Source organism: Zootoca vivipara, chromosome 1 (genome assembly GCF_965207765.1).
Source record: "Zootoca vivipara chromosome 1, rZooViv2.hap1.1, whole genome shotgun sequence".
NCBI classification, from domain to species: domain Eukaryota; kingdom Metazoa; phylum Chordata; class Lepidosauria; order Squamata; family Lacertidae; genus Zootoca; species Zootoca vivipara.
This window is the reverse complement of record NC_142582.1, coordinates 81,654,683-81,666,862: the sequence shown is the minus strand read 5'-3', so window position 1 is coordinate 81,666,862 and position 12,180 is coordinate 81,654,683. Positions and strand designations below refer to the sequence as shown.

General features: G+C 42.7%; 1 protein-coding gene and 1 long non-coding RNA gene across 3 annotated transcripts in view; one reads left to right on the top strand and one right to left on the bottom strand.

Annotated features, from left to right (window-relative positions):
* The window catches only part of LOC148687642 (uncharacterized), a 680,192-nt gene that overhangs the window by 413,112 nt on the left and 254,900 nt on the right, over positions 1 to 12,180 (bottom strand). The window lies entirely within an intron of this gene.
* The window catches only part of LRRC4C (leucine rich repeat containing 4C), a 137,455-nt gene that overhangs the window by 47,886 nt on the left and 77,389 nt on the right, over positions 1 to 12,180 (top strand). Inside the window, exon 2 of one of the 2 annotated variants that reach the window (XM_060278575.2) lies at positions 266 to 438. The exons of the other annotated variant lie outside the window; for it this stretch is intronic. The gene's annotated coding sequence lies outside the window, so the exon portion shown is untranslated. The remainder of the gene's footprint in view (positions 1 to 265; positions 439 to 12,180) is intronic. 2 annotated transcript variants of the gene reach the window in all.

The following is a 12,180-nucleotide window of genomic DNA, read 5'->3' as shown; positions in this document are numbered from 1 at the left end:
CAGACAAGAGGTTTCTCCTGAGAAACCATGAGTTGTAGACCATTGAGTTCTGTATGACTCCCACCTCCTTTGGGCAGGTTTTACTTGTGAAGAGCTATCCCATTGATTGAAAGGCCACCACAGCTATTGAGTTCGCTTGTCACGAGGGGGCACTGCTATGGGTTCCATAGCAGCTTCCTCCTTTCTTGAATGAATGCAGCAGTCATTCAGTGTCCCTGCTGCCCACGTAATACTGAATGAAATATTCTCTTCATATTTTAAACAGATTGAGACTATGAAGAAAGACTGGCAGTTTGTAACAAGAGGGTTGGCTTCTATTTTGCTGGCCCCAAGAAAGAAGTCCTTTGTCTGTGTAACTCAAGCAGATAGACTAACCACTAGAGCACCTGCATTATTGGCCAGGAACGGAGAAGGGCAGAAGATGGACTAGGCATTCTGGTAGGTTTATTTTCCATCTCTTAACTATTTATGTGAATTCCATTTTTATCTTGCAAAAAATGCAGTGCCTAGGACTGTTGATCGTACATTGAATCCTTCAGAGAGATTTTTTTGGCTTCAGAGCCTTTTACTACAACTTCAGAAGAAGATCGTGGAAACTGGTTTGTCCAGTTTTGCAGCCAAGTCCTATGTGTGAACAGAATTGGAAGTAAGCCCCATGGAGTTTCTGGCTGGACAGGAATATGGCACATTTTGAAATATGGCACAGGAAGATGGAGCAGCAATTTCGTTTTGCTTAATAGTTGTGTGACAATAATAATAATGATAATGATAATGATAATGATAATTTATTATTTGTACCCCACCCATCTGGCTAGGCTTCCCCTGTCACTCTGGGCGGCTTCCAACAAACATTAAAATACATCAAATATCACAGATTAAAAACTTCCCTAAACAGGGCTGCTATTCAGCAATTAAAGTTCTGGTGGTGGTAACAGCACCAGGCTCGTCTTTGCCAGGAATGCACAATCTGCATTTTCTTTCTTTCTTTCTTTCTTTCTTTCTTTCTTTCTTTCTTTCTTTCTTTCTTTCTTTCTTTTAAAAAATAAGTCCTACAGTTTTATCCAACTGTGTTTAGCAGTTAGGGGGAACAGCACTCTGTGCAGGCTCAAATGAGCCCTCTTGTTTATGACTTATTTTCAAATGAAGGCTCATTTTTTATGATAACGCTGATGTTTAAATTATAAGGAAGTGTAGTCTTGTATATAAAGAGGGCTTTAGGATCATGGTTATTAAAAAATGCAATACAAAAACTTCTTAATTAGAGCAGTTTCCACCACCTGAATTATCATTCTTTGTGATTTTAGCTCTTGGGATAGTGATTATTTGTGGTTGTCAATGTGAGCTCAGTTTTTGAATTTCTAGGTTTCTAGGTTTGGAGATCCTGTTGGAATGCAGAAAGCTGCTGAAAGAAGGCAAAAACAATAAAAATAAAATGGAGGCAATAATAATAATAATAATAATAATAATAATAATAATAATAATAATAATAATAGGTTCAATTTCTCTAAAGATCCTGTTATAAGAGAAACAGAAAGTACATAAATACTGCCATACTCTTAGAAAATCCGATATTTTATTTTGTGAAATTATTATTCTTTGTTTCTTTCTCCTACTTGTTTTCAAATCAGCCAGTCAGAACTGAGGAGTTAGTAAGATAGGTGCAAAGCTGTCCCATAAATTCACAAAGTTAAGCATGCTGGACCACAAACCACTCCTAAATACTCCTCACTCCTTGCTCCCCCTTTCACTAGTGAACTTCACAGTGTTGTGCAAAGCGAAGCATAGCAGGAGTGAAAAAACCCCAAGAAGCAAAGAAAAAGTTTTGTTTTCTCTCCAACCTATTAATGTGAATTTTGGTAGTCTATTTCAGAAACCCATTGTGAATGCCCAGGTCATTTAACAGCATAGATGTGCCTCAATTCTTAAAGTAACCATTAATTGTGATAATTGTCACAAACAGAAAAACACACTGGCATACAGCACCATCCCAAGTCAGTAAAGACCCACCTTTCCCTATCATGCCACCTCTGTACCAGGCTGCTTTTCTGATAGAGAAGCTCATTGTCTAGTGATTCAGGGCAGAGCTTTCTTGGTGGTGGCAACCCATCTGTGGATTTTCCTCTTTCTGGGGGCTTCCTTGTTGTTCTAATTATTTTGGAAGAGGTGGATGTGTTTTCGGCCATGGGTGTTGCCTTCTGCTGTAGTGCTGTGACGGCGTGAATTTAAAACCATTATTTTAAATCGTGGTTAAGATTGCAAAGGTTTTACTATTATTATTATTGACCACATTGAATGTATTTTGTAAACCTCTCGCGTCCAAACCAGTGAAGGGTGGTTTTTCCAAAAAAAATTAATGAATGAACCAATGAGTACCCAGAAGGATCATTCACCACCAGGCAAAACCTGACAGAAACCTCAGTCTGTGTGTTTACGGGCAGGGGAGTCCTCTGAAGCCTCTGATCATTTACATATGCTAATAAACTTCTCTTGCTGAAGACCCAAAATACAAGTCTACTTCCATTGTCGCTGCTTTTTCTTTTGCACTGGATTTGTTATGGTTGCTGCTGCTGCTGTTAATCAGTGACTACGTACATAGGCATTGCTAGGCTAGGCTTCATTGTAAGGAGAAGAAACAGACAGACGGGGGAAAGGGATGGTTCCTGACCCTGGGACACTGAAATATGGACTTAGTTAGTTAATTGACTTAAAGCACCCACCACACGTTCTATACATGAAAGTTAACACCATGAACTCTGAACAATTGCACAGCTTATCTCCTAAGGCCCAGAAAGCAGACTAACCTCTTTGAATTTGTTCAGCAGCGCCTTAGCTGAGCCCTTATATAAGCCAAAACCAACTGGGAGAACTGCGGAGTGGCAAGACTTATATTTCAAACCATCAGAAAACCTACAGTTATGAGAAAGCTGGGGTGGGGGCGAACCGCCGCCAGACACAGTTTGCTCACAGATGAAACTCAGAGCGGTTTCATCAATAAAGCATCTGCCACCAATCGTAATGAACAGATGGCAGCAGAGGGAGGGGAGGAGGTCAATACACCTGTATAGTTAAAGGTTTCCTCATTATTTACACGTGATATTAGCTGCATCCTTTGTGGGGATTACGTTATGTGTTTACAATATTGATTTCCTTACTCTTACCAGCCATAGGTTAATGTTTTCCTGAACCAACCTCTAGTGTAGAACAGGCCTGGCAAATGTGCTGAGCAGGATTTTTTTTTGCTCAAAGAGAGCACTTTCAACCATAGTGTGGTATGTAGAGTCTAGGTAGATCTTCAAAGGGTCGGGAATAGTTCAGGATAATATAGAGAGTACAGTGTTTACTTCATAGATCTTCCTTTCATCAAGGGTAGGATAATTGGCAGTACCCTTGTATATACAGAGCTACTGCCATTCTGATTCTCAAAATTCTAGATTTCTCCCCAAAAGAAGAAGAAATACTTTCTCCATGTGGGAAAACAGAGAAACAAGAGAGGAGGAAGGAAGGAAGGAAGGAAGGGCAGACCTCTTTCCCACTGCTGCTATGAATGCTGCTGCAGCTGCAGTAGAGAGGAGGAGAAAGGGGAGACAGTACCTGAATTCACCTTTCCCTGTTTTGGGGGCAACAGCAGCAGTAAAAGGAAACACCCTCTTGTTTGGCGCTTTCCATAGGTTTGATGCAACTGGTACACATTGCTGTGGCCTGGTTGTTGAGTGGAGCACCTGAACACACACACATTGCACTTGCACTAAGGGAACTGCATTGCCTTATGGTCAGTCACCAAGCCATACTCAGGGTCTTCGTAACCTAAAGTCATGAGAAATTTGAGACTAGGTTACCTGAAAGATCACCTGCCCCTGTGAGATCTGTAAGATCACATAGATGATCTGTGGAAATTCTACTTCTGGCACTGTACCCTACTGAAAATCATAGGTCAGTGACCCCAAAACTGGCATTTTCTGCTGTTGACCTCATACTGTGGAATGCCGTTCCCTCTGTCATGCATGAAGCACCAATCGTCATTTACTTCAAATGACTTGGCAAGTCTTATTTTTTTGCCCAGGCTTTCCCTGACCCCAGAAGATCGTGCATCTTAATTTCAGCTCTTGTGTCAGCTATTATTCTAATTTTAGTCTTGCTTTCTTCCATTTTATTTTATTTTAAATATCTGGCTTGGTACTAACCCCATTTTCTAAATTATGCAATGAAGCACATTAATAAGCATATGTGGTAAAACAAAAACAAAAAACTAAACCTGTTCATGCATGCTTAGCTTTCAATTTATTCAGCAGCATTATCCCAGATTGATCATAAAGCTCACCTCTCTCACGTGTGAATTGGGTAATATATTATCATATGCCTTTACATATCAGTGGGGAAAGCCTCTCTGTTCCTTTGTTCTTCAAAATGAATACTAATCTATTGTGGAAAGTTGAGATAAACAAGAAATGATTTTTTAGTTAGTTGCTTCATTATGACTAATGCACACTGTTAGCCTTAATATGAAGTACTAAGTAGGATTTGGACCATTGAATTAAATACTGTACAGCCACATAATGCAGCCAGCGCATCCTGCCAATGCACACCAAAGCAAGAGATCACTCACATTTCTCTAATTCAGAATCTTTGATGAACCATAATTCCCCAACTCCCAGCTTTCATTAAAAAGGAGTGTTTCTACCATTTGTAGAACCTAAGATATGAGACCAAATTCATTTTGTTTTGTGAGAAACGAGTCTACGCCCACCTTTCAGTGGTTTTCAGCCAATGAATGAAGTCATAGCAGTGACTAACATTTAGGAAAGCAGAGCTAACCAATTAGACAAAGAGAAAACTCAAGTGAAACTTCCATTATCTAGACTCTTGGTTTATTGCTAATCCTTTTCTGCTGGTCTTTCCTAGTGGAGAAGCAACTGCTGCCTCATTAAAACCAGCATTTTAGTGTAGCAGTGATTGTGGAATAGTGTGTCAACTCAACAACATGTAGTAGCAAAGGTAGGGGCTTGTGATCTTTTAAATTTGGGATTAGAAACCAAAAAATAAAAATAAAAAATGGTTTTCTTCTGAGTTTGTAAATCTGTTGAAAATTACTCTCTTAATGCCAATGCAAATAAAGTTCATCATTATCATGCCCATACTGCAGGGGGCAGGATTGTGGCTAAACAAGTGTGGATCATGCCAGCCCTGCAAAATAGCATAGTGCTGTTATACCCATTTTGGTGAAGGGAGATGGAAAGTAATATATGACAACGCTGAAGTCCAGTATTGCCAACCTGGCTTTTTTTGGGGGGGGGGGTGAGAGATGCAGTGAGGAAGGGGCTGCAAAGTTGCTTGTAGAAGTAATGAAATTAATTAAGGACTGGATGAAGTGAAAGGAGCCAGGGAAAGGACTGAGAGTCCCCAAAATGAGTGGAAAGATGTTTTCTGGATGCAGCTTCACCAGTACATGGACACTAGGTCTACCAATTTAGATCTGCCAGGGGGGTGACTGCAATATTTTTACACACTTTTAAGGTAGTGCAGTGTTTGAGTGTACAAGGTAGGGCACTCCTACCTTGTTACGTTATAAAACAACCTCCCTGAGGGAGGCTTGTCAGTTTTCTTCATTGCTGGAATCCTGCCAGTGACCGAGAAAACGTTTCTAGTTTGGTTTTCAATTAGATTCTTTAAATGGGTTTTGTTCTGTTTTTCTGGGTTTTATTATGAAATAGCTTGTTTCTTCCAGTATTTTATGGTCTTGGATTTGTATACTTAGCATTTGAATTGTGCATGTTAATTGTTTTCAATTAAATGCTGTAAGCTGCCTTGAGCATTTTGTATGAAAAAAGCATCTGATACACAGAGCAATTCTTCTTCTTCTTCTTCTTTGGTGATCACTCGTAGCCAAGTAACATTGTCTACCGTGAACACGATCTTAACAGTGAGTCTGTAAGTGACTGTGGAGGCCAGTTCTGGATCCACTCGTCCTTCCACAGTGGGGACATAGGTTTCTGGACGGGAGTTGATCACAGTGAGGGTTTGCCAAGCGTGACTTCCTCTTACCATGTTTCTCCCTTTCATCTTGTCTTCAAGGGTCTTCAAGTCCATGACACTTTTGGTAAAGGCTGTTCTCTGATTGGAGTGCTCGCAGGACAGTGTTTCCCAGTTGTCAGTGTTTATGCTATATTTTTAAATATTTACCTTGAGACAGTCTTTGAACCTCTTTTGTTGATCACCAGCATTATGCTTTCCATTTTTAAAAACAAAATAAAAAAATCCTTGCAGTAGCACCTTAGAGACCAACTAAGTTTGTCATAGGTATGAGCTTTCGTGTGCATGCACACTTCTTCAGATACACTGAAACAGAGTTGATGTTGAAGAATCATTGCTTTGACACTGGTGATTTTTGCTTCTTCCAGTACACTGGCATTAGTTCTCCTGTCTTTCCAAGTGATGTGTAAGTCCAACTCACCACGACAAGGTGATGATCCAGCGAGTGAGACAGAGCAAATAAATAAACAGTGTCTCCACTTACGTGCCCAGTGGGCCGGGCTCTCTGTCATTTGGAGTTACAACTCTGATTTCAGGATCAATAACGATCCTGTTAAGTGGACAGGACTGCATGTAGAGTTGTCAGGTTCTTAACCTGCCTTTCCATGTCTTCCATTCCCCCATATCTTATTATGGCAGAGCAATAGCTGTGCTGTCCTGGTGCCCATCCTATAAATCAGGGGTTGTCACCCTGGTCCCTACCACCCACTGGTGCATGGGCGTAGGCAGGGGGGCAGGAGGGGGCAGCTGCCCCCCCCTAGAAGCAAAAAATTAATGTATTTTACAGACCATAACCAGCACTTTTCCCCTCCAAAAACTGAAGTGGAAAGGGCTTTGCTTTAGCAAGAGCAGCTAAGTCTCCGCTTGCTGGGGGGGGGGAACCCACAGCTGTAACAAAAACACATCAAATAAATAAAGCAAAGTGGCTACCAGTAGTTAAGCAGTTAAGACAATGGAGCAGATATCCCCAGGCAAGTTTCGATAGCTGACCAATTCACCCTATTGTTCTTGAGTGGGAGTTGTTAATGGGCATTCAGGAATCACATTAAGAGTTCTATTGACGATTTAATGAGGGTGCAGAGGATTCAATTTGACTAAGGTGGCTCTGCAAGGCTAAAAGGAAGTGAATAAGAAAGGGGGGGCTGTAGCTTTGACAGACACAATGATGTTTATAAAAAGCACAGGTGTTCCAGCCTGCCCCTCCTCCTGCATCTGTATACTGTAAATCAGGGGTGGCCACCTCCCAGGAGACTCTGATCTACTCACAGATTTAAAAACTGGGGGTGATCTACCCCCTTTTGGGGGGTTCAGGTCAAAGCTGTTGAGTTTTTTTAAGGAAGGGAAGCCCTGTTTTTTGGGGTTTAGGTCAAACTTGTTGAGCTTCTTTTAGGAGGGAGGGAGGCCCATTTTTGTTTAGGGCTTCAGGTCATAGTTCAACTTTTTTTAGGGATGCCAGTGACCTACCAGTGATCTACCACAGACATCCAGTGATCTACTGGTAGATCACAATCTACCTGTTGGACGTGCCTGCTGTAAATCAAGCAGAGAGAAAGCTGCTTACAAGACTCCTCTTGCTGCAGAGTTCCAGCATCACAGCATCACCCAGAGGCACCCAAAAATATGAGTTATCCCTGTCTCTATTTCTTCCTTCCTTCCCTCCCTCTTCCATCCTTAATAAAATACTGGGGGGGGGGCAGATATGCCCCACATAGAAAGCCCATCAACATGGGGGGGGGTGACTCTTTCAAATACGGTATTTACCAGTAATTGGGGGGGAGGGGAGAGGCACCTAGGCCTCTAGGAGTTGGCTGCTATGCCTAGGAGTAGGACAATTCAAGAAAGCAGAATGATGCATATGCTATGGTAATATATCAATAGAATCATAGAATTGTAGTCGGAAGGGACCACAAGGGTCATCTAGTCCAACCCCCTGCAATGCAGGAATTTTTTCCTAAGGTGGGGCTTGAACCCACGACATGGTTGAAATATTATGCTGATATGCAGCAACGCCTTGGAGCCGTCGTGGCTGCGGCCGTGCCTTACCTCGCCCTCGCCCGCGCTGCCACCCCCTCTCGCCTGCCCGACCCTCCCATCCTCTCCAGCCAAGCAGGGTAGCTGCCAACGCTACCAGCCCCAGAAGCACAAGGTGGCCGCTGCCGCCGCCGCCACAATGTCATTAGGCCCACTGGCCCTGTAGCCCCGCCCACATTCCCACTTCGTGGCCCCTCCCCTCCCGTGCCTTGGCCCCGCCCCTGAACGACCATAGCTTGCCCCCCCCTAATTTTGATCCTGGCTACGCCCCTGCACTGGTGGGCATTTCAGGATTCTAGGTGGGCGGTAAGAGGTTCTACAGCACAAGCTGAATCCTCCTTCAGGATCCATTAGTGGGCAGTAGGTATAAAAAGGTTGACTACCCCTGCTATAAATAAAGGCTGGACAAAGTTATATAGAGAAAAGTCCATGGAAAAGAGTGTGGAAACAAAGAGACACTAGGATTGTGGGGCCCTTCACTACTTCCCCCACACTCAATATATATGGTTTTTGCCATATGTCAGAGAGCCAGTGTGGTGTAGCAGTTAAGAGCGGTAGACTCGTAATCTGGGGAACCGGGTTCGCGTCCCCGCTCCTCCACATGCAGCTGCTGGGTGACCCTGGGCTAGTCACACTTCTTTGAAGTCCCTCAGCCTCACTCACCTCACAGATTGTTTGTTGTGGGGGAGGAGGGGAAAGGAGATTGTTAGCCGCTTTGAGACTCCTTCGGGTAGTGATAAAGCGGGATATCAAATCCAAACTCCTCCTCCTCCTCCTCCTCCTCCTCCTCCTCCTCCTCCTCCTCCTCCTCTTCTTCTTCTTCTTCTTCTTCTTCTTCTTCTTCTTCCTCCTCCTCCTCCTTCTTCCTCTTCCTTGTTCCCCCCCAGGTCAGTGAAGCAATAGAAGTTCCTCTCATTTCAATTTGCCTCTACCACTGTATTCCCCCTCCCTTCAAAAACAAAAACAAAACCCCTATTGAAAAACCTGTGCCTTTTGTTGCATAGACGGAATGAAAACTGGTCTCTGAGTATCACTTCTCTCCACTCTGCATGATGCAAGATCTGCTGGTGAGTCAGTGATGCGGCACAATCTCCCCCCCTCTCTCCTCCAATGCCCAACCACTCAGAAACTGCACGACTACTTGAAAGCGTTAGTGAAGTACAGCACAGGATATTCCCCAAGACAATGAAAAGATTTCTTCAGGAGCTATCTGTTCAAACAGAGAGTTTGACAAAAGACCCACGTCCATTTCCACAAGGGACTGTGATTTGTAAATAGGGAATTCAAAGCCCAAGCACACTTCTGACATGGGTACCAAAGGCTGGAGGGTGTGTGTGAGATGTGGTTCTAATCCCAAGTAAATAGAAGATGTCCAGCACTTCTTTTATTTGCCAAGCACAATCTGATTGTATTTTATTTTATTACAAAAAAGAGGGCATTGGGATGCCCAGTTAAGAGATGAAGAACAAGCGTCTTTTTCTTTTCTTTCAAAATAGACTTTCACAAAGAAAAAGAAGTGGGGGGGGGGAATGAAATCCCTCTAGAATAAATATAGACTATGAAAGCACTGTTGAGGTTGCTAAGCAGCAGTGGCCAGAGGAACAGAAAGCAAGCGAGGCTTTGAAACAGAACCAGTGACTTATGGGTTAACTGGAGTCATTGCTTACTCTGTTGTCTTTTGTTGCTAGTAATAGATGAAGGATGCAGCTTTCTTCAGCTGGTCGGGAGGGTATTTTAGGCAGTTAACATTGAAAGGCAGGTTTTTGTACCTCACTTTTTGTTCAGCACAGAGAAATCTGATCTTATAAATATGATAGTTTACTTTTCCCATTGATGTGTGTTTTGCCTTTGTTATTTTACACCTGTCAACTGAACCACATTAACTGTCTACATACCACAATGTACCTTTGCACTTTGGGGTAGAATCCTTTAATGAAATGATTATTATTTTTTCTGGTTGATTGGGAACACCCTTATCATAGGGAAAATCAACTGCCTACTAGCAGTTTTCTTACCTGCTGAATGTTGGTGCCATGGAACACAATCCATGGAACACAATTCATTTTACCTTCCCTGATGTAATAAAATGTATACATTGTCATCAGTAAGGTTGAGCCTCCAAATTTGCAGTTCAGTCTCTGAAAACTCTAGGGATCCTGGCCCCGTAAGTACTATGTTCTTGGATACATTTGCTATTTGCATTGTGATGTTGTAAAGAGGGCTGTCTAGCACATTTTCAAGATGAGTGCAGTCCAAGCGCACCTTATATAAATGTTCCTGTCTGAAAAAAAATAAGCGGAAAACAACCCAAGAGCCTACAGAAGCCTTGAAGACCACCAGCGTATCACCATCCAAATATCTTGTGGCTGTTGAAAGAGGGCATGATAGAGATTTGTAAAATTAGTCAAAGAGTACTGAAAGTAGCATAATATTCGCATAATATTAGAACACAGTCTTCCTATGAAGCTCAGTGGTGAGACATTCAGGACAGACAGATGAAAGGAAGTATTTCTTCACACCAGAACATAGTTAAATTGTGGGATTCACTATCCCAAGATGTAGTGATGGCCACCAGCTTGGACAGCTTTAAAAGGGGATTAGAGAAATTAATGAGAAATAAGGCAGCAGGCCTCTGAATGTCAGTTGCTGGAGAACATGAGTGGGAGAGAGATATTGCACTCAAGTCCAGCCTGAAGCCTAACCATAGGCATCTGGTTGGCCACTGGGAACAGAATGCCAGACTAGATGGCTCTTTAGACTGGTCCAACCATAATTTGCAAATGTCATTTAAAGCACTGTGAGGATGAATACTTTTCACTTGAAGCTAGGTAATATTCAGCTAGTCCTAGCACTAACTTCAATGGGTTTTACTCCCATGGACGCGGGTGGCGCTGTGGGTTAAACCACAGAGCCTAGGGTTTGCCGACCCGAAGGTTGGCGGTTTGAATCCCTGTGACGGGGTGAGCTCCCATTGTTTGGTCCCTCCTCCTGCCAACCTAGCAGTTCGAAAGCACGTCAAAGTGCAAGTAGATACATAGGTACCACTCTGGTGGGAAGGTAAACGGCATTTCCGTGCACTGCTCTGGTTCACCAGAAGCGGCTTAGTCATGCTGGCCACATGACCCGGAAGCTGTATCCCGGCTCCCTCGGCCAGCAAAGCGAGATGAGTGCCACAACCCCAGAGTTGTCCGCAACTGGACCTAATGGTCAGGGGTCCCCTTTACCCTTTAGGTGCATATAGCAGGGGTAGCCAACCCAGTACCCTACACAGGTTGCTGCACTCAGGCTCCTAGTCAACATGGCTGGTTTGATGGGAGTTGTAGTCCAACAGCATACAGAGGTCACTATGGTAGCTACCCCAGCATATAGAATTTCAATTTTAGACTAAATATTTTCTCAGGATGCTTTTGGCAAACTGGCTTGCCTTCTTGGTATTTTGTTAATGTGATTTTTAATAACTGCTAAGGGAGAAGAATTACAGGCTGTGTAAGGAGAGGAGAGGAAAGCTACTATCAAGGTGGTGGTGATGGTGGGGACCCTAAAGTAAAATATTAGAAGAGAAAGTTACTGTAAGTTCTTCTTCTTTTTTCCTTCCATGGTTGGAAGAACAAAAAAAGAGAGAGGATAAAATATGTTATCACAGAAAACAGGAGCCTTTGATTCTCTCTCACCTCTGTTCCCACAGCCTGCTAAAAGACCCAGGAAGATAGTTTTATCTATTTCCCCACTCAAAGTGAAAAGTGGGACAAAAATCTGAACTTCATACAAATGCTGATGGGGTGCAAATTGGCTGCAGCAACACAGGAAAGAGATCTTGAAGTCACCTTAGAATATCAGCTCAGTGTGTGGCATCAGGAAAAAAAAGGTGACTTGATTAGGAGAGGGACTGATTTATTTATTTTTTAAAAAGTAAGCAAGTTATTACTCCCAAATAAGTAAAACACTTTAGAATACTGTGTGCAGTTCTTGCAGTTCAATTTCTTATTTTATTTTGTTAAAGATACTGTAGATTTGGACAAAAAAATGCATTAATTTATGGAACTCATTGCCACAAGCTGTGATCATAGTTGTTTGCTTTGAAATGTCTATTAATGGCTGCTAACTGCACTAGCTAAAAGTGAA